This window comes from Schistocerca americana, chromosome 5 (assembly GCF_021461395.2).
Source record: "Schistocerca americana isolate TAMUIC-IGC-003095 chromosome 5, iqSchAmer2.1, whole genome shotgun sequence".
NCBI classification, from domain to species: Eukaryota; Metazoa; Arthropoda; class Insecta; order Orthoptera; family Acrididae; genus Schistocerca; species Schistocerca americana.
Window position 1 is genome coordinate 133,051,238 of NC_060123.1, and position 25,577 is coordinate 133,076,814.

At 46.1% G+C, this 25,577-nt stretch overlaps 1 protein-coding gene across 1 annotated transcript in view; it reads right to left on the reverse strand.

The window, feature by feature from the left end:
* Positions 1-25,577, reverse strand: part of LOC124616237 (protein commissureless 2 homolog) — a 241,268-nt gene that overhangs the window by 152,033 nt on the left and 63,658 nt on the right. The window lies entirely within an intron of this gene.

Here is a 25,577-nt window from a genome sequence, read left to right on the forward strand (position 1 = left end):
AGCATGTCTGGGATGCGCTGCGAAGACGGGTCGCATGACGTTAGCATCCCCCACCCACTTCCCAAGACTTGCTACCAGCTCTGCGGGAAGAGTGGGCGTTATTGCCTCAACACGACATTGATGTCATTGTTCCCTACATGTCCCGTCGCTGTCAGGCGAGTATTGGTGCCAGAGATAGCCACACTCCATTTTGAGCACATTAACCAGTTGTTGGAATGTGTGTGCAAATCCGTTAAGACGGAAAAAATGAAGAACGTTTTTGTCTACCGTCATGCATATTACAGTTAACGTTCTGTATTCTTTTCATTGTTTCTACTTTAGTACCACCTGTTTATGTTTTGTGGCAAAATAAATGCAACCTTGCAAAATTTCCGTTTGTTGCTTTAATTTTGGACACCAGTGTGTTTCCGAATGTAAGATCTGTTACCTCTGTGAGCGTATTTATGCATGATTACAGAAATGGTTTGTAACTAGAAACTGAAATTGTTATCGACGACAATCAAATGGTTCAAATGGATCTAAGCACTATGGGACTTAACATCTGAGGTCATCAGTCCCCTAGACTTAGAACTACTTAAACCTAACTAACATGAGGACATTACACATACATCCATGCCCGATGCAGGGTTCGAACCTGCGACCGTAGCAGCAGCGCGGTTCCGGACTGAAGCGCCTAGAACCGTTCGGCCACAACGGTCGGCCATGACAATCAGTGCAGATAATTAATCATGAGAAATGTACGAGTTGTGCTGGAAACGGGAGTAACGCATTAGTATCTGCATACTGTACTCTGCGATGCATGGTAAAGTGAGTGGTGGAGGGTATGTAACGTACGAGAACCATTTTTCTTCCTCACTGCGTCAACCGCGTATTGTGCGCGGGGAGAAAGACTGTTGGTACTCTTCTGTGTAGGCCGAAGTTACTCATATTTTGCTTTCGTGGTCATTACGCGAGAGATAAGATGGAAGAACTGACACGTTTGTTAACAGCTGCTGGAACGCGGGCTCTCGGCTTCTGACACTCCGTGGTGCAAAGCACCATTCTACTGGCGTCTCAGTCAGCATTTCTGTGACAGAGGTCTGCGCCGTTAACATAAATGAGATCCGCATCTTCAGGTCCTCCACCCGAATTCATTTTATCCACGTTTGTGGATACAAAACTAGAAACGTCCCCTTTGAAAAATTATAAATTACTGTGCTGGTAAACTTCTACGTTATTTGATACAAAGACAGCTGAGTAAAACTGAACGTACTCAAACATTTCTCTTCTTTACTTATTCTGATCATCACTAAACTGACACACAATATTTTTAGCGCAACGCAATCTGACTTTCAATGATCCATACAAAAGAATGGCCCTGACTAACAATAATCTATACCTTTCATGAATCACTTACCTCACAAAAATCTTCGTTACTCGAACTACTGCACTACAGCAAGCGCCAATACTGCCAGCTAAATAAAAGATTCTAGCTACTGAAGGCACTAACTACTGATAGGCATAGTTAGCAAATGAAAGATTTTGATAGAGAACAAACAATGTATTTACCTTAATAATGTTCAAAAGTCATCATATATATATATATATATATATATATATATATATATATATATATATATATATATATATATATATATATAATTTTGTGACACCCAATTAAACAAATTTCCTTTTTCTGACCGACACACGTCCAGATCGTCCGCTCAAAACTCTGGCATCTCTCTCTCCACATCCACCACTGCTGGCGGCTCACCTCCAACTGCTCAACGCTACGCGCTGTTCACATCCAACTGCCCAACACTACACAAGCGAATATTCCAATAATGAATCCAACCAGCCACAGACTGCACACAGCGCAGTCAGCGATTTTCGTACAGAGCGCTACGTGGCGTTACCAACATAAAAACCTAAACAGCTTACTTACAAACTTTGGTAAATCATTTCAGTCCGTGCAGTAGCTGGAGCTCTGGTGCTATGATATGGTTTTGCTCGAAATGGAGAAAAAGTTCACATTATTTCTTTCACAAATATTCATTTTTTTTAACAAATGTAATTACAACACTATTTTTACAGTAACACAGTTTAATTTGAAACAAGAAACTGCATTCATTTCACAACTACTTTGTTGTATAGCTCAGTTTATATCGTAGACGAACGCAAAAATAACTCTTGAATTGTCACTCATCAGCTGGTTCCTGCTTTTTGTTTCTTAATATTCATTATAGAAAGAGTTTGTTCACATATATTAGTTGACCCAAAGAGGTTGGCGCATTTTAATGCATTATCTAATGCATTACTTATAACAATTATTTCTATAGGCGCAACGATAGAGATTCAACAGACTTGGTTCATCGAATTTAATACGCAGCGACTCACTATTTTGCATGGCGATGAATCCCAGTGCACTGCTTATGGCGCATTTTCAGTCTCTAGCGCCCGCACCAGCTGAAATGGTTACAAGCTAACTTGTACGCCACTGACCTTGAACGAAAGTCGACACGGCGGAGCAGAACCTGACATGACAAACAAGCCGATCAACTCCTACGTTTAGAGAGTGGCGCGACCGCCTCACGCAATACATGGTTGGACAAGTACGTCATCCGCACAAAGGCTGGAGCCAAGAGCGAGGAGCAGATGGAAGATCACGAAAGACTGCGCGCGCACAGGACAAGTACCATTCGCGGGTGCGTTTTGTTACCGAAACCGATTGACTCAAGAAGCTGAGGAGCTTCGAATGTAGCTTAGGCCTTTCAGGGAATGATAGACAGGCAGGCATATATTTAGACTACAGTTCTCATCTGCGGACATCGGGAGCGCCAGGTGACGATGATGAAGTGCTTCGCAGAAATATTGTGCCCAAACGCTATTGTGCGATTAAAATTACTCGCTGTTTCGTTCCAGGAAGCAAGTTGAATATCAAGAGGAAACGAAAGCCAAATTTGTATCGATGCAGTTGTAATTTTCTCTTCTCCCAAATTCAAGAATATTAATCCTCTGACAATGCAGTGGAGGATAGTCGATATTTCTTTTAAATTCAGAGAAATATTTATCGGAGGAAGCTGGACGAGTTACGAATAAAGCGAAGTTAATGGAACCTCCTAAGCTGTAGAGGGTCCAGCAAGAAGACCTCCGGTGTTTCAAAACGTAGTTACAAACAAACAACGAAAGACGCATTCGTTTGTCAACAACAAGTACTAAGCCGTTTTACATTAGATGGTTTTAAAAATTATTTCCCGTAAACGGCGTCCACCATTGTTGACACAGTGATAAAGGCCGGCCGGAGTGGCCGAGCGGTTCTGGGCGCTACAGTCTGGAACCGCGCGACCGCTACGGTCGCAGGCTCGAATCCTGCCTCGGGCATGGATGTGCGTGATGTCCTTAGGTTAGTTAGGTTTAAGTAGTTCTAAGTTCTAGGGGACTGATGACCTCAGAAGTTGAGTCCCATAGTGCTCAGAGCCATTTGAACCATTTTTTTTATAAAGTCTTCCCGCAAGTTGCGCAAAGATCGTCGTATGATTTCCTGCGGAATTCTGTGTGGGTGAATTTGAAAATACCTGTGCAGGATTCTTCTAACGCTGCTATCAGACAGTCCTACGGCAGCTGCATGTTTGCATGCTGAACGCTTTGGAGACTGCTGGACGGACAGTCTAACATGTGCCACATTTTTCTGCGTTGTTACAGTCCGAGGTCGGCCGGTAGGTTTTCTTTGTAGTGCAGCACCTGGTGTTCTAAATTCTGATACCCAAACCCAAACAGTTTTTCTATTAGAAACATAATCACATCGGCCAAGTTCGAACAGAATGCGAAATGGTCGCTGAGTAGTAATCAAAGCTCACCAATTAGGAATATATTCCTCCACAACAAACGCACGACGCTCACCTAGACAAGCCACAGCGCCTGTTAATAATGGCATGTATACCGCTATCGGTCCACCTCTGTATCTCCACCACAGCTCAAACAGCCTCTCCAAATACAGGAGGTCTTTTTGCCGGACCCTGTACAAGTCATAATGACAAACCACGACGCCAGCTAACTGGCAGGGACCGATGACCGAAGCAGTCTGGTCCCTTTAATTCCACAAACCAACCAACCAACTAACTGGCTACAACGAACAGGCGTAGCGAAATTCCTGTGAATAGTTCTTTTCGCGAAGTGCGTTTCTGCTAAATTAAAGTAAACTGCTATCACAGCCGTCCCCCTGGCCGCGGATGATTTTCCAGCTACAAATTTCTGAAAACATGTGGATGGAGAGGAGTCAAAGGATGCACATCTGGCAACAGACAACCCAGTTTGTCCATCCTCAAAACATCTGTTTTATATACAAGTCTCCTCTCTCGCGTTTTTTTCGTCTACAATACCCCCCCCCCCCCCCTCTGCATTCCAGAAGACACTGAGTATAGCCTTCCCAGAAGATGCCCATAGCCTTCAGCTTTGATTGCTGTTTCATTTGTGACACCCACAACTTATCCACAGTGACAAATCAGCGTATAACATTAATTCGATTAGTGAAGTCATCTCGGCATATCAGCCGAGTGGCAGCGTCATCTTGTAGCATCCTTTCAGAGTGTTTTCCTACTAGTTATTTCCCTTTTTAAATTTTCTAACCTACCTGCCCGATTAAGGGATCTGACATTCCACGTTCCGACCCGTAGAATGCCAGTTTTCTTTCTCCTGATAACGACGTCCTCCTGAGTAGTCCCAGCCTGGCGATCCGACTGGGGGACTATCTTACCTCCGGAATATTTTACCCAAGAGGACGCCATCATCATTTAACCATACAGTAAGTTATAGGAGTCGAGGGGCATGAAAGGGAAGCAGTGGTTGGGAAGGGAGTGAGACAGGGTTGTAGCGTATCCCCTAAGTTATTCAATGTGCATATTGAGCAAGCAGAAAAGGAAACAAAAGAAAAATTCGGAGTAGGGATTAAAATCCACGGAGAAGAGATAAAAAACTTTGAGGTTCGCGGATGACGTTGTAATTCTATCATAGACAGCAAAGGACCTGGAAGAGCAGCTGAACGGAATGGACAGTGTCTTGAAAGGAGGATATAAGATGAACATCAACAAAAACAAAACGAGGATAATGGAATGTAGTCGAATTAAATCGAGTGATGCTGAGGTAGTTAGATTAGGAAATGAGACGCTTAAAGTAGTAAAAGAGTTTTGCTATTTGGAGAGCAAAATAACTGATGATGGTCGAAGTAGAGAGGATATGAAATGTAGACTGGCAATGGCAAGGAAAGCGTTTCTGAAGAAGAGAAATTTGTTAACATCGAGTATAGATTTAAGTGTCAATAATTCGTTTCTCAAAGTATTTGTATGGAGTGCAGCCGTGTATGGAAGTGAAACGTGGACGATAAATAGTTTAGACAAGAAGAGAATAGAAGCTTTTGAAATGTGGCGCTACAGAAGAATGCTGAAGATCAGGTGGGTAGATCACATAACTAATGAGGAGGTATTGAATAGAATTGGGGAGAAGAAAAATTTGTGGCACAACTTGACTAGAAGAAGGGATCGGTTGGTAGGACATATTCTGAGGCATCAAGGGATCACCAATTTAGTATTGGAGGGCAGCCTGGAGGGTAAAAATCGTAGAAGGAGACCAAGAGATGAATACACTAAACAGATTCAGAAGGATGTAGGTTGCAGAAGGTATTGGGAGGTGAAGAAGCTTGCACAGGCTAGAGTAGCAAGGAGAGCAGCGTCAGACCAGTCTCTGGACTGAAGACCACAACCACAACATCCTTAGGTGGAGATGAGTAGCATGAAATTCGGTGAAACGTTGTTAGGCTGATACCCTGAAAAGCTTCCATCAGTAAAATTCGCGGAGACAGTCTGCATTCCCATTGACTACATTACAGGCATTTTTAAAGCAATTCAGACATTCGTTTCTCCGTTTGCTTGCAGCAGGAATTCAACTAATAAGACACCAGGCAGCCTTACACAAAGCTTATTCGTATTCTGCTCTTTCTCCACGCCTTTATTTGCGGTAGCAGTTTTGGGACGGAAAGAGGCGTTACAGCAAATAAGCATCGGCTGCCTTACAATTTCCACTGCTCGCCTTCTCTCGCTGGCCTGCCTTGCTATACCACACCCACCCACCCACACACACACACACACACGCCATTTGCTGGCCGGCCGGCCGCGCTCAATGGAGGCCGCTGTTTACGCGCCGCCAGAATTAACACGGAGACGCTTTCGCCGTTGCTTGGGTGGAACGTCCGGCTGCACTGCTGGCGATACGGCCAGGCCGCCGCCACGGGAGAGAGCCCCGTCGCCGCAGCACGTGATGCACGCCTTGAAATAGCAGCTCTAACGCTCGTATGCGACCGAGAGCTACTCGGGGTGTCCTCATCACATGCAATTGCACGACAGGAGGTGGATAAAAATATGGAAACACCGAAAACACAACACTTTTCCACGCCTAATACGATGCAGGTAAACCGTTAGCATTTGAAAACGGCTCCCAGTCGTCTCGGAATGGATAAATACAGGTCCTGTGTGGTCTTCAAAGAAAGTTCTAGGCGCTTCAGTGTGGAACTGTGCAACCGCAACGGTCGCAGGTTCGAGTCCTACCTCGGGCATGGATGTGTATGATGTCCTTAGGTTAGTTAGGTTTAAGTAGTTCTAAGTTCTAGGGGACTGATGACCTCAGATGTTAAGTCCCATAGTGCTCAGAGCCATTTTCGATGGAGCGTCTATGCTAAAATCCACAAAACAAGCGTCGCGCAGCTCTTCTTATAAACTCGTATTTATCTGGGATGTAAGCGTTTCCGAACCCATGTTTAACGGACTTACTTTTCTTGTTTCGATGAGTACTACCGTCTCTCAAAATATTTGACACTATTTTTTTGAGCATCTTGTATATCGCTTATTTACTCGGGCCTGGAAAGAGGTATCACTCTCCTTCAACCGTTAAAAACAACTTGGATATGTTAGTCATATTTCGTACGCAACAACGTTTGTCCTAAAACCGACCGCACGAAAAATGACGAGCAACTTCATTGTTCGCTGCAACCTTATTTGGGAAGTATCACAACAAATATGGACACTAACGTCAATAAAACCTGGGGTGTCAGACTACACGACATCGATAAATATGTTATTTTTTCCGAATAGTTTCCTCAAAATCGAATGAGGAAGACTGCATAGCAAAGCACACATGCGTATCCCAAAACAGTGGATTTTAATTTTTTTACGTGGAAAGTAAAACTTTTACTGAGAAACTATCTACAAAGAAGGATGTAGCATTGCTTCACCTGCATAAAACAATGTTTTTAGGCACGTCGGATGATTTGCAACTAACGAAAACCGCAGCGCGCCACTTAGAAGTCTCCGCCACGTGTCTCTTCGGTACGCCACTCGTGGCGACAAACGGACGAGGCGCTGGCCAGGAAGCGACGCGTCCCCGCCCGCCACGCCATCTCCGCGTGAATTGCTCCATTTATTACACTACTGGCCATTAAAATTGCTACACCACGAAGATGACGTGCTACAGACGCGATATTTAACCGACAGGAAGAAGATGCTGTGATATGCAAATGAATAGCTTTTCAGAGCATTCACACAAGGTTGGCGCCGGTGGTGACACCTACAACTTGCTGACATGAGGAAAGTTTCCAACCGATTTCTCATACACAAACAGCAGTTGGCCGGCGTTGCCTGGTGAAACGTTGTTGTGATGCCTCGTGTAAGGAGGAGAAATGCGTACCGTCACGTTTCCGACTTTGATAAAGGTCGGATTATAGCCTATCGCCATTGCGGTTTATCGTATCGCGACATTGCTGCTCGCGTTGGTCGAGATCCAATGACTGTTAGCAGAATACGGAATCGGTGGGTTCAGAAGGCTAATACGGAACGCCGTGCTGGATCCCAACGGCCTCGCATCACTAGCAGTCGAGATGACAGGCATCTTATCCGCATAGCTGTAACGGATCTTGCAGCCACGTCTCGATCCATGAGTCGACAGATGGGGACGTTTGCAAGACAACAATCATCTGCACGAACAGTTCGACGACGTTTGCAGCAGCGTGGACTATCAGCTCTGAGACCACGGCTGCGGTTACCCACGACGCTGCATCACAGACAGGAGCCCCTGCGATGGTGTACTCGACGACGAACCTGGGTGCACGAATGGCAAAACGTCATTTTTTCGGATGAATCCAAGTTCTGTTTACAGCATCATGATGGTCGCATCCGTGTTTGGTAATATCGCGGTGAACGCACATTGGAAGCGTGTATTCGTCATTGCCATACTGGCGTATCACCCGGCGTGATGGTATGGTGTGCAATTGGTTACACGTCTCGGCCACCTCTTGTTCATATTGACGGCACTTTGAACAGTGGACGTTACATTTCAGATGTGTTACGACCCGTGGCTCTACCCTTTATTCGATCCCTCCGAAACCCTACATTTCAGCAGGATAATGCACGACCGCATGTTGCAGGTCCTGTACGGGCCTTTCTGGATACAGAAAATGTTCGACTGCTGCCCTGGCCAGCACATTCTCCAGATCTCTCTCGAATTGAAAACGTGTGGTCAATGGTGGCCGAGCAGCTGACTCGCCAGTCACTACTCTTGATGAACTGTGGTATCGTGTTGAAACTGCCATGGGAGCTGTACCTGTACACGCCATTCCAGCTGTGTTTGACTCAATGCCCAGGCGTATCAACGCCGTTATTACGGCCAGAGGTCCAGAATGAGATTTTCACTCTGCAGCGGAGTGTGCGCTGATATGAAACTTCCTGGCAGATTAAAACTGTGTGCCCGACCGAGACTCGAACTCGGGACCTTTGCCTTTCGCGGGCAAGTGCTCTACCAACTGAGGTACCGAAGCACGACTCACGCCCGGTACTCACAGCTTTACTTCTGCCAGTACCTCGTCTCCTACCTTCCAAACTTTACAGAAGCTCACCTGCGAACCTTGCAGAACTAGCACTCCTGAAAGAAAGGATATCGCCGGGACATGGCTTAGCCACAGCCTGGGGGATGTTTCCAGAATGAGGTTTTCACTCTGCAGCGGAGTGTGCGCTGATGTGAAACTTGTAAAGTTTGGAAGGTAGGAGACGAGGTACTGGCAGAAGTAAAGCTGTGAGTACCGGGCGTGAGTCGTGCTTCGGTAGCTCAGTTGGTAGAGCACTTGCCCGCGAAAGGCAAAGGTCCCGATTTCGAGTCTCGGTCGGGCACACAGTTTTAATCTGCCAGGAAGTTTCACGGCCAGAGGTGGTTGTTCTGGGTACTGATTTCTCAGGATCTATGCACCCAAACTGCGTGAAAATGTAATCACAAGTTATTTCTAGTATAATATATTTGTCCAATGAATACACGTTTATCATCTGCATTTCTTTTTGGTGTAGCAATTTTAATGGCCAGTAGTGTAACATGGTGGTGGCGTGAAACTGCGCCACGTCATTTCGATATGAGTTGGGGAAGGCGAGTTGTAAGACTTTTCGATAATCCTCCTCCCGCTGCTCTAGCACCCAGATCCCTGTGTCAGCTGTGGCCGTGGAGACGTGGCGGCGTCACCGCTGTCGCGGGCGGTGTTAGCGGGCGCCTCGGCTCTGCTGGAAGGGCGCCAGCCCACGTAGCAAACAGCCGCGCCTCGGCCGTGTCGGCGCGTTTATCTCGGGTGCGACCGCACGTCGGCCGCCAGCCGAGTGCCAGGTGCTGATAGCGCCGCTCCGGGCAGCTCCGGCGTCGCAAAACAAACAACCCGGCCGCAGTCACCGAAGTGCCCGCCGACGACGATAAGGTCATTAGAACCAGCACTGCACCTCCCCCACTGGCAATGACTGTCTCAGTATGCGGCAGATTTCCCGCAGAAGTCCAGAAAGAGAGAACTCCAGATGAAAACATTACAGATACGGCAAGACCGTGATTGCTATCAATATCAACTGAAGGACACGCTGTTGTTGTTGTGGTCTTCAGTCCTGAGACTGGTTCGATGCAGCTCTCCGAGCTACTCCTTTCTGTGCAAGCTTCTTCATCTCCCAGTACCTACTGCAATCTGCTTAGTGTATTCATCTCTTGGTCTCCCTCTACGATTTTTACCCTCCACGCTGCCCTCCAATACTAAATTGGTGATCCCTTGATGCCTCAGAACATGTCCTACCAACCGATCACGTCTCCTAGTCAAGTTGTGCCACAAACTTCTCTTCTCCTCAATCCTATTCAATACCTCCCCATTAGTTATGTGATCCACCCATCTAATATTCGTTCAAAATGGTTCAAATGGCTCTGAGCACTATGCGACTTAACTTCTGACGTCATCAGCCGCCTAGAACTTAGAACTAATTAAACCTAACTAACCTAAGGACATCACACACATCCATCCCCGAGGCAGGATGCGAACCTGCGACCGTAGCGGTCGCTCGGTTCCAGACTGTACCGCCTAGAACCGCACACCCACTCCGGCCGCCCATCTAATCTTCAGCTTTTCTGTAGCACTACGTTACGAAAGCTTCTATTCTCTTCTTGTCCAAACTATTTATCGTCTACGTTTCACTTCCATACATGGCTACACTCCATACAAATACTTTCAGAAACGACTTCCTGATACTTAAATATATACTTGATGTTAACAAATTTCTCTTCTTCAGAAACTCTTCCCTTGCCATTGCCAGTCTACATTTTATATCCTCTCTACTTCGACCATCATCAGTTACTTTGCTCCCCAAATAGCAAAACTCGTTTACTACTTTAAGGGTCTCATTTCCTAATCTAATTCCCGCAGCATCACCTGATTTAATTCGTCTACATTCCATTATCCTCGTTTTGGTTTTGTTGATGTTCATCTTATACCCTCCTTTCAAGACACTCTCCATTCCGTTCAACTGCTCTTCCAAATCCTTTGCTGTCTCTGACAGAATTACAATGTCATCGGCGAACCTCAAAGTTTTTATTTCTTCTCCATGGATTTTAATACCTACTCCGAACTTTTCTTTTGTTTCCTTTATTGTTTGCTCAATATACAGATTGAATAAGATCGGGGATAGGCTACAACCCTGTCTCACTCCCTTCCCAACCGCTGCTTCCCTTTCATATCCCTCGACTCTTATAACTGCCATCTGGTTTCTGTACAAATTGTAAATAGCCTTTCGCTCTCTGTATTTTACCCCTGCCACCTTTAGAATTTGAAAGAGAGTATTCCAATCAACATTGTCAAAAGCTTTCTCTAAGTCTACAAATGCTAGAAACTTAGGTTTGCCTTTTCTTAATCTTTCTTCTAAGATAAGTCGTAGGATCAGTATTGCCTCACGTGTTCCAATATTTCTACGGAATCCAAACTGATCTTCCCCGAGGTCGGCTTCTACCAGTTTTTCCATTGGTTTGCAAAGAATTCGCGTTAGTATTTTTCAGCTGTGACGTATTAAACTGATAGTTCGGTAATTTTCACATCTGTCAACACCTGCTTTCTTTGGCATTGGGATTATTATATTCTTCTTGAAGTCTGTGGGTATTTCGCCTGTCTCATATATCTCGCTCACCAGATGGTAGAGTTTTGTCATGACTGGCTCTCCCAAGACTGTCAGTAGTTCTAATGGAATGTTGTCTACTCCCGGGACCCTCTTTCGACGGAGGTCTTTCAGTGCTGTGTCAAACTCTTCACGCAGTATCATATCTCCCATTGCAGCTTCATGTACATCCTCTTCCATTTCCATAATATTGTCCTCAAGTACATTGCCCTTGTATAGACCCTCTATATACTCCTTCCACCTTTCTGCTTTCCCTTCTTTGCTTAGAACTGGGTTTCCATCTGAGCTCTTGATATTAGTACAAGTGGTTCTCTTTTCTCCAAAGGTCTCTTTAATTTTCCTGTAGGCGGTATCTATCTTACCCCTAGTGAGATAAGCCTCTACATCCTTACATTTGTCCTCTAAGCACTCACTTTTATTGACGTTTCGGACGATTCTACCTGATCGTCAGATGGACTTATTTAAATTTGAGGACACAGACGACTTTTAACGCACGAATTTTTTGTTCAACATTTGGCAGCCTCCCAGATGAGGACAAAAACACTGAAATAGTTCACGGCTCGAAACTATCTGGCTATTGGGATTGCTTAGGTGAACAGTCCAGTGATATTAATGTGAATAATCACTCAGACGGAAGGTGGCATCACTAGCAGTGGACGGTATATAACGCATGTCGGGATGCGGCGGAGGGACGCGGAAAACAGTGCAGTTGATGCCGTAATGCGGAAACAGAGCGATTAATCTTAAGTCCAAAAGGGTATGGTCATTGGATTTCGGTCCAAGAGTGGAAGCACTTGCGAATGTTTGTAAACTGTTCGCGTGCCTCCGTGCTTAAAGTATACCCTGGATGACAAAATGGCGCTGTCCAAAACGGAGGACGAGGCAACTGCGATGCACCACGGACCACAGATGCCATGGGTAAAGGACGACTGCAGAGATGTGTACGGGCGATTAGGCGTGCAGCTGTTGAACAACTGACCGCCCACATGGACCAAGCGGCCACCAACAGCGCCTGCTCAACGACCTTACATCAAACGTTGCTGCATAAGGGGCTCCGCGAGGAGGCGCCAAACCCCACAGAGGTAGGGGCAGACGCCGCCCTAGCAGTCTTCACCCGAAGAATACTCCGACCAGCAGACAGATGAAGCCACGCCGGGACATCGCAAAGGGCCACGAGACTTCTCGCGACAGCTACCGCGCCCTATTCTGGACGGTATCACCGAGAAGAACCGACTGTTTCGTGAATAGCTGCTCACTCGCCAACCAGACACGAAGCGCCGCTTAAACCGCATGAGACGGGAAATTAAGGCAGCAGTCGAGCGTCACCTGAACCAGGAATGGGCAGACCTTGTGTCTACCCTCAATCCTGAGGACGGTAGTGCATGGAGGGCGGTAAAATCCTTCCTACGCCGGCGACAGCGAATACCGCCCTTAAAGATCGGGAACGACTTCGCCAGCGATCCGGACGCGAAAGCCAGCGTTCTGGCTGACGCGTTCGCAGCGAACTTCACACAGTGGCCGACTTCATTGACGTGGAGTATGTACGGCGGGTTCACGAGCAACTACCAACCTTCCACGTCGCAAGGGAGGAAGGCGACGTTATCGAGCCGATAACGAAGGAAGAAGCTGCTGTGCAGCTTCACTCGCTGAACCCCAAGAAGGCTGGAGGCAGCGATGGCGTCACAAACCTGCTACTGAAGAACCTTCCGCCGGGCTTACACCGGCAACTTGCCTATGTTTTCAACGAGATCCTCCGATCAGGTGTCTACCTCTCTGCGTGGAAAAACGCGGAGGTCGTGGCCATTCTGAAATCCGGCAAGGACCCACGCCAAGCATCCAGCTACCGACCCATCAGCCTGCTCCCGTCCCTCTCGAAGGTTTTCGAGAGGCTGTACGCGAGAAGAGTGATGCGGCACGTCACCCAGGAGGGCATCATCCCAGAGGAGAAGTTCGGGTTTCGAGAAGAACATACCACTTCCCACCAGCTCCTGCGGGTAGTAGAACCGGCGATGAGGGCACTGGAAACAAGGGAATACCTTGGGGCAGTGTTCCTCGACGCCTCCCGAGCATTTGACTCGGTGTGGGACGACGGTCTCGAGTTCAGACTCTTTGAACAAGGGATACCGACGTCCCACATGACGCTACTGCGGTCGTACCTGTCTGAACGCACCTTTCACGTGAGGTCCGACGACGGTACGTCCACAGACCGGTAGATACGTGCAGGGATGCCGCAGGGGTCGGTCCTCGGCCCCTCGCTGTACTCCCTGTACACTGCCGACGCCCCGAAAGTGGCAGGAGTTCAACTGGCGCTGTACGCGGATGATACGGCCCTGCTCACTCGCAGCATGAACGCCCAAGTGCTGAGAAACCGCTTCCAACGAGGGTGCAACGCCTTGGGCACATGGGCAACAAAATGGCGGCTGAAATTCAACGCTACGAAGAGCCAGGCAGTTGTCTTCACCCGAAGACTTCTGCCACCAGGACTTACGCCAGTCGAAATCCTGGAGAACCTATCCCATGGAGTGGGACGGCGAAATACCTAGGGGTCACCCTACACCGCAGGCTCACCTGGAAGCATGACATCCGTGATGTCAAAGGGAGAGCAGTTGGACGTATCCGCTGCTAAACCCGCAGTCGTCATTGCCACCGCAACACGGCATCACGCTATACCTAACATTGGTCCGCCCACTGTTAGAGCATGCGGCTGTAGTTTGGGGGAAAGCCGCAGATGCTCACATCGTGACTCTGCAGCGGATACAGAACCGCGCCCTGAAGACAGCCATGCATCTTCCGAGGCGCTCCTCGACGCGCCAACTCCACGAGGACACCGAGATCCTGCCTCTCCGAGATAGGATTCGCGCCATCGCCAAGAAGTTCTACGAGAAAGCGGGCCACTTCCGTAACCAGCTCATCCGAGGACTGGGCCAAGAGCCTCAACACAGGTCAACCACGCGTTGGCCTGACCTGCTGAGAGATTAAGTTTTACTAATCCCCCATCAGAGTGCGTTTAGTTCTCTTACAGACTCCACCAGCAAGGGTAAATCAACAAGAATGGTAAGATCTATTCTCTCCCCCCCCCCCTCCTAGGAACCGCAGGAATGACAAATTTTTGTCTAAACTGCCCCATCTCGGGCCAAGGACAGGCTCGTCTTTTCAGCTTGAGCGTCAGCATGGGCCTCCGCAGCTGGCGCCTGGTTCGTGCATCCCTGCTGACTGCTGCTCATCGGCGACCAAGGCTAGAGTTTGTGCACCAGTAACAAACTGGAGGTCCACTGAGCGGCGAGGGCGTCCTTCCAGATGAAACATGTTTTATGTGTGTACTGCGTGAAGTGTCTGAATGCAAACACCCTGTAACAGTCGTCAGAAAGATCTAGGCCAGAGGAGGGAGCGTTATGGTCTGGGGAATCTTTTCGTGGCATTTCCTGGATGATTTCGTAATTCTGAAAGGCATATTGGACGAACCTTAGCGACCATGCCCACTCCTATATGCAGTTTGTTTTTCCACAGCACGATGGCATCTACCAGCAGGACAATAAAACTTGTTATACAACTCGAAGCGTATTTGCACGGTTCGAAGAGCACCAGAATGAGTCACCAAATTCTCCGGTTTTAAACCCAATCGAGACTCTGTGGGACTACCTCGATCGCGCTGTTCGCGCCACTGATCTTCAATCGAGAAATGTAGGGCACTAGAGTAGCCAGGGCTCCACATCCGTGCCGGTCACTTCCCGAACCTCTCTGACTCTGTTCCTGCACGTCTTGCGGCGTTCCGCACTGCAAAGTGTAGTTCTGCAGGCTTCTGATTGGTGATCGCATTAATGCGACTGGAGAGTGCAAGTAACTTGCAGTAGTCACAGGCTGCTTTTACGAATCGTATTACCGAGTGAGGGAAATAGCGAGAACACTGGACTCGTATTCGAGAGGATGGCGGTTAAATCCCCGTCCAGTCATCTACTAAGGTTATTTCCCCAGATCTTTTAAGGAAAGTTCCGGGATGAGTTACTCGGATTTGAGGAGGATGCGGTCGATTTCCTTCCCCGTCTCGGATGACCGCCTCGGCGACGGGGCGTTAAACTCTAATCTTCCCTCTTCCTTCACATTGCAGACACCTTCTAAACCATGGGTTCCCAAAATGGGGGGCGTGATGATGTTGCAAGGGGGGCGCGGGTGGAGTAAGCGGTATAAACCTAATATTTCTTTTTAATATCGATATTTTAATAAAAATGAATGTGCAGGTATTAATGATAGATTATGATGCTAAATGCAATCGTTTGGCGTCCCACTTCCCGCAATCCTATCTCAATAAGCTATCCTAGAACATATAGCTTTTGAAGATCACGTTTAGAATGTCACGTTTACAATGTCACACACAGAAACTCTCAAAATTACGATGGCTATATGCGTTAATTCTAATATATCAGATTTGTAAACAACTTACTTCTGACAATTGGAAAACAGAAAAGTCAGGTATTAACCACTCCTTACATTTGTACACATGAACTGAACGTAATCATGTTATAACTTTAAGCCGTAGTAGGCTATGTTCATCAGAGTAATAATCAATTATACTGCGTAACTGCAAAAATGCCGTTTTATTACCCCGTTAACCCGCGGATCCCCATGTGATGCGATTACAGTGACTTTAATAGACTGTATACGCTTCAAATGAACTGGCGATTTCGTAATTTGGACGCCAGGATTATGCCCCTTGTCACCAGAAAAATGTGCACGATGTGAATGCGAAACTATTACAAGTATTCGTTCTGAGCAGATTACTTCACGCCGTTCTGGGAACATTGTCGTGACTGCTAACAATGAAACATAACCCAGCTAGGTAGACAACGAAGTCCATTAGTGAGGCTTTTTTTTTTTTCGAACGGTCAGTACTACAGCTCTTTTATTCGGATTACTTATCTGACAAAACAGTTATTTTTCTTCTGCCTTTTTGAAATACGGCACAATTTCGTTTGAAATGCTGTGGCAATGGCTTCTTTTGGCACGAGTACAGAGATAACTGCTTGGCACTGTGCACAGTTTCCAGCGATGTGTGAGGTGTATCCATGACCTTACTTAATTACTGTGAAATTTGACAACCAATTCATTGATGTTAACTCAAAACTTATAAGGTTTCGTTTATAAGTAACGAAAGAAAGGGCACGAAAACGATTTTCGCATAAAACCCCAGGCTGCACTGCTCAGAACAGCACCGCAGAACAGGTAGCAAATTCTTAGGGTGCCTGTGGGCTGTTTCCGCCCTAATCCGGGAAAAGCCCGTTTCTCCCAGCAAGAGAACTGCTCGGCCACCAGGTCGCAGACAGACAGTGCACTGACTACCTGCGCTGCGGCTGGGCTTCCCCGTTCTTCGCCCCACTCCTGACAGGCAGTGAGTCATCTGAGGTGCGACAGACGACAGTAGCTTTCCTTTATTTCTGTTGGTTGCTTGCAGTTGTTGACACATCTTTGCTGAAATCGCATTCAATCTTTCACAGTTGTGCCTCAGTAAAATCAGTGTTAGTGCGAAATTATACTGTGAACTTCTTGTTTTCTTTTTACTTCACCATGAGTGTCGTGAAAAAACGTAAATATAATGATAATTATACCAAATACGGTTTAGCCGGCCGAAGTGGCCGCGCGGTTCTGGCGCTGCAGTCTGGAACCGCGAGACCGCTACGGTCGCAGGTTCGAATCCTGCCTCGGGCATGGATGTGTGTGATGTCCTTAGGTTAGTTAGGTTTAACTAGTTCTAAGTTCTAGGGGACTAATGACCACAGCAGTTGAGTCCCATAGTGCTCAGAGCCATTTGAACCCTTTTTTAGCCAAATACGGTTTTGCTTCTATACAAAAAAATGGTGTTGACCAGCCGGAATGTGTTATTTGCTATGAGGTATTGAGCAATGAGACCTTCTCGTCTGGAACGCCATTTGTGGGCAAAGCATGGTGCATTGAAAGAGAAGCCGAAAGAATATTTTGCTGCAAAATGTGACAATTTGAAACGAATGAAGTTGGACGCTGCTGGATCCTTCGCTCAGACATCAAAAGTACTACCAAGAAAAGTCATATTATCGGAGAGACACTAGTCAAACCCTGTTTGTTGAAAGCTGCTCATATTGTTCTTGGGTCAGAAAGTGAACAAAAACTTTCACAAATACCGCCATCTGACAATTCTGTGAAACGTCGGATTGATGATATGGCCGAAGACATACAAAATCAATCAAATGAATTCGAACGATACTTCCATAACAGTTGTGATGATAAAATTTATTATAGGTTAGCGACGGATCCATTTCACGTTGACGTGGATGTGTTGCCAGACAGACTACACAAGAGAAACTCTTAGAAATTAAAAATGATTCTGCAGCGAAGTATGACTTTGAGAAGATGGATAAGCCTTTATTTTGGGTAAAATATCTCACGGTGTAGCCCAGCACCGCATAAGCGCTGAAACTGTATTTACCATTTTCAAGCACTTATTTGTGCGAAAGAGCATTTTCAGCGGTAGTGGCGATAAAAAAATAAGCTTAGAAGCAAACTCAGTATTGCCAATGATTTACGTTGCGCAGTTTCTACTATTCAGCCAAGAATTCAAAATCTTGTAAAAAGTATGCAAGCTCATCCTTCACATTGATTTATTTGTTTGTTTCTCGCCATATGTGTGTGCAAATAATATTTTTATAATAAATACGTCACATTATAAGAGAACATGTTTTTTTCCTCCTAACTATCCTTACATGTAGGTAATACTGTAAAATTATAAAAAACTATTTCGAAGAAACAATATAAAATAAACATAATGAATCTGATTTAAATATAAATGCTGCATGTGATCCTTATGGATTCTGATGTTACGTGTGGTATGTTATTTCAACTAATAATAGTATTTCTTCTGGATGAAGACACAGCGAAACTTTATCCTAGATATGGCAAGCGAAGAGTAGTCCTAAAATCGTATACTGGTGAAGAATTAGTGTGCATCAAGGGAATGTAATGAAGGCAAGGAAGTTGCTTTATTCATATTTTTAAAGTTCTGTGTAGTCTGCAAAATTATTTCGTAAAACTTATTTTTCATTCTTTGTCTGGTTCTGGGAACTGGGCCTTTGTCGCCGTTCGGTAACTGTCGTCGTTGACATAAATGCCAACCTATGCGCAATGACAATGGGGAGCGCTATAGGCGTACAAATCAGTGATGTTCGTTAACAGCATGACTGAGTGACTATTTTTGATAATGAGTGAAAGTAATAAGCTACACTCAACTTAAAATAATGGCCCGCATCCACTAATCTGCAAAGGTCGCAAATATTTTTCATTGTTTACCAAGGACTTTCTGTACTTTAGGAGTGGCTAATAATCACTAGACTAGACTGATGATTCTAGGCGCTCAGTCCGGAGCCGCGCGACTGCTACGGTCGCAGGTTCGAATCCTGCCTCGGGCATGGATGTGTGTGATGTCCTTCGGTTAGTTAGGTTTAAGTAGTTCTAAGTTCTAGGGGACTGATGACCATAGATGTTAAGTCCCATAGTGCTCAGAGCCATTTGAACTAGACTGATGACGTAATAACTGCGACTCGATACATTAACAGCCCACCATGTTACACGACGTCACCATTACAAATTTTTCAATAGTTTCTTGATAATTAATAAAAATCTCTATATTTTTTTAGGGGGGGCACGGAAGTTTTCTTTTCGTCAGAAGGGGGGCGTGACAAACAAAAGTTTGGGAACCTCTGTTCTAAACACTGAAGTAAGCAAAAATTGGACATCAGGAGCCGAACCGCACAATAACCCTGGGTTCCGTGTGGGGCAGCGGTGGGGTGAGTGGACTGCTGCAGCCTGTTGTGGGGTTGTGAACCACTGCGGGCAACGGTGGGGACGCAGCCTCTCCGTCGTTTCTAGGTCCCCAGTTCCACACAATACAAAAGAAAGATTCAAGAATGCAATTAAAATTCAAGGTGAAAGGATATCAGTGATAAGATTCGCTGATGACTCTACTATCCTCAGTGAAAGTGAAGAGGAATTACAGGATCTGCCGAATAGAAAGAACAGTCTAATGAATGCAGAATATGGACTGAGAGTAAATCGGAGAAAGAGGAGAGTAATGTGAAGTAGCATAAATTGGAACAGCGAGAAACTTATCAGTATTGATGATCACGAAGTAGGTGAAGTTAAGGAATTCTGCCACCTACGCAGCAAAATAACGAATGACGGACGGAGCAAGGATTACATCAAAAGCAGACTAGCACAGGCAAAAAAGGCATTCTTGGCCAAGAGAAGTTTATTAGTATCAAACACAGGCCTTTATTTGAGTAAGAAATTTCTGAGGATGTACGTATGGAGCACAGCATTGTATGGTATTGTTGGCCGGGAGGCCTCATGGGGGGGAGGGGGGGGGGGAGTTCGACCGCCGTATTGCAAGTCCTTTTTGGTTGACGCCACTTCGGCGACTTGCGAGTCAATGATAGTGAAGTGATGATGAACGACACACAACACCCCGCCGGGGATCGAACTCGGGACCGCGTGCGCAGGAAGCGAGAACGCTACCGCAAGACAACTGCGGACATTGTATGGAAGTGAGACATAAGACTGTGGGAACCGGAACAGAAGAGAACAGAAGTATTTGAGATGTGGTGCTACTGAAGAATGTTGTCAATTCGGTAGACTGATAAGGTAAGGAATGAGGAGGAGGTTTTCTGCAGAATCGGCGAGGAAAGGAACATATGGAAAACACTAATAAGAAGAAGAGTCCTGATGGTAGGACATGTATTAAATAAAACATCAGGGAATAACTTCAATGGTACTAGAGGGTAAAAACTGTAGGGGAAGACAGAGACTGGAATACATACGAGGGCTGTTCAATAAAGAATGATCATAATTTTTTATGGTCATAATTTCTCGCGCTAAAATTTAATCTTATGATATTCCATTAGCTTGATGTGCAACCAACACGCTGCAGCAGTTTCATTGTTGGGACTCCTGGTTCCCGCCTGTGAGAGGCAGGCAAGGTCAGACGTGTTCAGTATCGCCTTAACACTACAATGGAGGTAACACGCGAGGAACAATATGCGGCTTTGAAATTCTGCTTTTGTCTCAACAAATCTTCAGCTGAAGCCTATACAGTGTTACAGGAGGCCTTGGGGAGTCTGTTCTTGCCTACAGCACAGCTCGAACGTAGATTAAAATGTTTATAAAGAGGGGAGACAATGAATTTCAAAGGAAGGTGGACCCAGTGCTCCAGTTACTGCTCTTATGGAAGAAAACATCGACACTGCTGCTGTCATTGTGAGAGAGGATTGACGAACTACCTTAAAATCACTTTCTGAAATACTGAACATTTCATTGGGTGCCACCCATACGTTAGTGACACAAAAATTACACATGACATGTGTTTGTGCGCGATGGGTTCTAAGACTGTTTTTTCCCGAACAAAAGGCCATTCGCGTGCAGGTCTGCTTGAAGTTAAAGTTGATTTTCGAGGAAGATCCGATGTTTCTTTCAAATGCAATCACTGCTGATGAAACTTGGCTACATTTTGATCCTGAGAGGAAACAGCAAAGCTCAGTGTGGAAATTTCCTTCATCACCAACCACCAAAAAAGCAAAAGTGGTTGCTTCTGCTGGGAAAGTTATGGTCATCTCATTCTTTGATATTCATGGAATGGTTCATCAGCATGTTTTACCTGCACACACATCAGTAACTGGACAATACTACAGGGATGTCCTGAAAACATTGCAAGTCTGTATCAGGGGCAAAAAACTACATTTCCGTGAAGCAGGCTGGATGCTGCACCACGATAATGCGCAGCTGCAAATTGCCAATATCGTTGCTGAATATCTTGCAAAAATCACCCTCCCTATAGTCCCGATTTAGCCCATGTGACTTTTTTCTATTCGCTAACATAAAGAAACGACTTCGTGGGAGGCATTATGAATCGTGAGAAGCAGTGGTGAAGGCTGCGGAGGCGATATGGAAGGACCTCTCAAAAAATTGTTTCCAGCGTGAATTAGACGACTGGCAGAAACGCTGGGACAAGTGCATCGCATTCATGGAAGACTACTTTGAGAAGGACCATCAAAATTACACTCCTGGAAATTGAAATAAGAACACCGTGAATTCATTGTCCCAGGAAGGGGAAACTTGATTGACACATTCCTGGGGTCAGATACATCACATGATCACACTGACAGAACCACAGGCACATAGACACAGGCAACAGAGCATGCACAATGTCGGCACTAGTACAGTGTATATCCACCTTTCGCAGCAATGCAGGCTGCTATTCTCCCATGGAGACGATCGTAGAGATGCTGGATGTAGTCCTGTGGAACGGCTTGCCATGCCATTTCCACCTGGCGCCTCAGTTGGACCAGCGTCCGTGCTGGACGTGCAGACCGCGTGAGACGACGCTTCATCCAGTCCCAAACATGCTCAATGGGGGACAGATCCGGAGATCTTGCTGGCCAGGGTAGTTGACTTACACCTTCTAGAGCACGTTGGGTGGCACGGGATTCATGCGGACGTGCATTGTCCTGTTGGAACAGCAAGTTCCCTTGCCGGTCTAGGAATGGTAGAACGATGGGTTCGATGACGGTTTGGATGTACCGTGCACTATTCAGTGTCCCCTCGACGATCACCAGTGGTGTACGGCCAGTGTAGGAGATCGCTCCCCACACCATGATGCCGGGTGTTGGCCCTGTGTGCCTCGGTCGTATGCAGTCCCGATTGTGGCGCTCACCTGCACGGCGCCAAACACGCATACGACCATCATTGGCACCAAGGCAGAAGCGACTCTCATCGCTGAAGACGACACGTCTCCATTCGTCCCTCCATTCACGCCTGTCGCGACACCACTGGAAGCGGGCTGCACGACGTTGGGGCGTGAGCGGAAGACGGCCTAACGGTGTGCGGGACCGTAGCCCAGCTTCATGGAGACGGTTGCGAATGGTCCTCGCCGATACCCCAGGAGCAACAGTGTCCCTAATTTGCTGGGAAGTGGCGGTGCGGTCCCCTACGGCACTGCGTAGGATCCTACGGTCTTGGCGTGCATCCGTGCGTCGCTGCGGTCCGGTCCCAGGTCGACGGGCACGTGCACCTTCCGCCGACCACTGGCGACAACATCGATGTACTGTGGAGACCTCACGCCCCACGTGTTGAGCAATTCGGCGGTACGTCCTCCCGGCCTCCCGCATGCCCACTATACGCCCTCGCTCAAAGTCCGTCAACTGCACATACGGTTCACGTCCACGCTGACGCGGCATGCTACTAGTGTTAAAGACTGCGATGGAGCTCCATATGCCACGGCAAACTGGCTGACACTGACGGCGGCGGTGCACAAATGCTGCGCAGCTAGCGCCATTCGACGGCCAACACCGCGGTTCCTGGGGTGTCCGCTGTGCCGTGCGTGTGATCATTGCTTGTACAGCCCTCTCGCAGTGTCCGGAGCAAGTATGGTGGGTCTGACACACCGGTGTCAATGTGTTCTTTTTTCCATTTCCAGGAGTGTATGAGGATGAGTAAAGGTATGTTGTCAAGAAAAAATCATGATCATTCCTTATTGAACAGCCCTCGTACATCAAATAACTGAGGACGTGGGCTGCAAGTGCTCACGTGCTACTCTGAGATGAAAGGGGTCGCACAGGAGGGGAATTCATGGCGGACCGCATTAAACCAATCAAAAGACTGATGACTCAAACAAAAGAAAGTGTTCGGATCTTTTGATCAGATAGTGTGGAGCCTAATAAACGATCATTGCTTATATAAATTTATGGGACCTGTGTATAATGTGTAAATAGGCTGTTTAGGTTTTTATGGTGGTAACGCCACGTAGCGCTCTGTATGAAAATCGCTGACTGCGCTGTGTGCAGTCTGTGGCTGGTTGGACTCATTGTTGGATTACTCGCTTGTGTACTGTTGGGCAGTTGGATGTAAACAGTGCGTAGCGTTGCGCAGTTGGCGGTGAGCCGCCAGCAGAGGTAGATGTGAGGAGAGAGGTATCAGAGTTTTGAGAGGTTACTATGAGCGGACGATCTGGACGTGTATCCGTCAGAAAAAGGAAATTTGTTTAATTGGATGTCACAAATACATTACGACTTTTGAACGCTTTTAAGATAAATACATTGTTTGTTCTCTATCAAAATCTTTCATTTTCTAACTATGCCTATCAGTAGTTAGTGTCTTCAATAGTTACAATCTTTTATTTAGCTGGCAGTATTGGCGCTCGCTGTATTGCAGTATTTCGAGTAACGAAGATATTTGTGAGGTAAGTGATTCATGAAAGGTATAAGTTATTGTTAGTCAGGGTCATTCTTTTGTAGGGATTATTGAAAGTCAGATTGCGTTGCGCAAAAAAATATTATGTGTCAGTTTTGTGATGATCATAATAAGTAAAGAGAGAACTGTCTGAGTACGTTCAGTTTTGCTCCGCTGTCCCAAAATCAAATAACGTAAGAGTTTTTCCAGCACTGTCATTCTTTACATACAAAGGGAAAGTTTCATAAATGTAAACACGCTTCGGAACAGCACCCTATTGAGCAGTTTATTCAGAATTCCTGCTTATCTGAGGATTTACTTTAGAATCTCTCTCTTCATCCTATCTCTGTCAAGGCAGTTGTTGACTCTAATCCGGCTGCTCATAAGAGAATACTTCTGCTTGTAACATTATTGCCTAGCGGTCGGTTTACCTGTTTGCTTAGTTTCCTGAAATAAAAAATAAGGGCAAGATAAAATAATAATAAAAACACACGTTGACTTAAAAGAATCTGGAGGTTGCGAGCAGCAACAGTGATCACGTTTTTTCCGGAACTCAGCATTTTGTGTACAATTTTTTTTCCACGTTGAATATTTGTCGTATTTTTCGCTGTTATTATTTCATGCAGAACAACAAGAGTACTTTGTGGAGTCCCCGAGTCTCCGCTTTTGCTTCAGCTACACGAACGAAACACAAACTACGACAAGCAAGACGTATACTATTGCAGAAGCGTTTAATTCCAACTTACGCTTTAGATCTGCTGCCTACGAAACGATATTTTAAAAATTTATAGTTTATTGGTACCATTAACACTTAAGATGGTTGAATAGTAATTCGTTTATTTATGAAATCTGCTCCGGATATTAGCTGAATAGCTGCGTCCTCTTGAAGCAAGTTTCAACTGGTTTCCAGTACGTCATCTTGGACGAGATGGAAACTCGTTCAAACGTTACTTCACGACGACGCTGCCGCTCGGTTGATTACCGGCGTAGATTTCCTGTCAGTGACAATCTCAATGTCTTACTCTACTGTTACTGTAAGGCTCGATATTTGAGAAGCTAGTTTTGGAAATAACAAAGTGCACAGAGGTACGGACAGAAGTTATTGAGAAATACAGGAAGCGTAGAGCAAGCAAGGACAGCCACATGTCAGAGAGACGCATGGTAAGCAAGTCTGTGTTTGGCGTGTGCAAAAGGAAGGAAGGAAGGAACGGAGCGTTATGTTCAGAACAGGTGTTTCTCAATAGAGACCTCGGTGTAGCTTACTTTCCTCGTGTGCTCGGGTACGTGTTGCCATCTAAAAATGTGCATGTAGAATGTTTTCAGTTCGGAGGCTCTAGACTCGTGTCCCTTACCTGTAAACCACGGTTATCGGGTAATTAGGATACTTTTTTTTTCTCAGGGTTTACCATTGGACGACAGGACGTCCGATAATTGCTATCTAAGCTGTCCTTTACGACTACTCTAACTAGTCTACCTTCGAAGGCCTCGAACGTAAAACAGTGCTTGCGCAACACTGCCACGTCCGCTGACAAGAGCGTTACAAATGGCATCGTCTCTTCCACTGCTGTGACCTCCGTACGGAAGAAAGTCCTCAACGTCATATCGACGTCTACGTCATCGGACTGAGTATCACTATCTCTACTTTTAGACAAGTTACTTACGATGCCGAGAGTCTTTTTCTTTTGGCTTGACAGTAAGAGACGGTTTTTTCTTTGTCAGATTGAACACATTTGTCGAAGGAATTCCGTTCAGTTCATCGCACTATTTTCACCTTTTTTCCGGAGAGTGCATTACAACTGAAGTACGTTTCTGGAAGGTCCACGAATTACGCGCTACGGATGCCATGAGCCCCTTATTCACCGC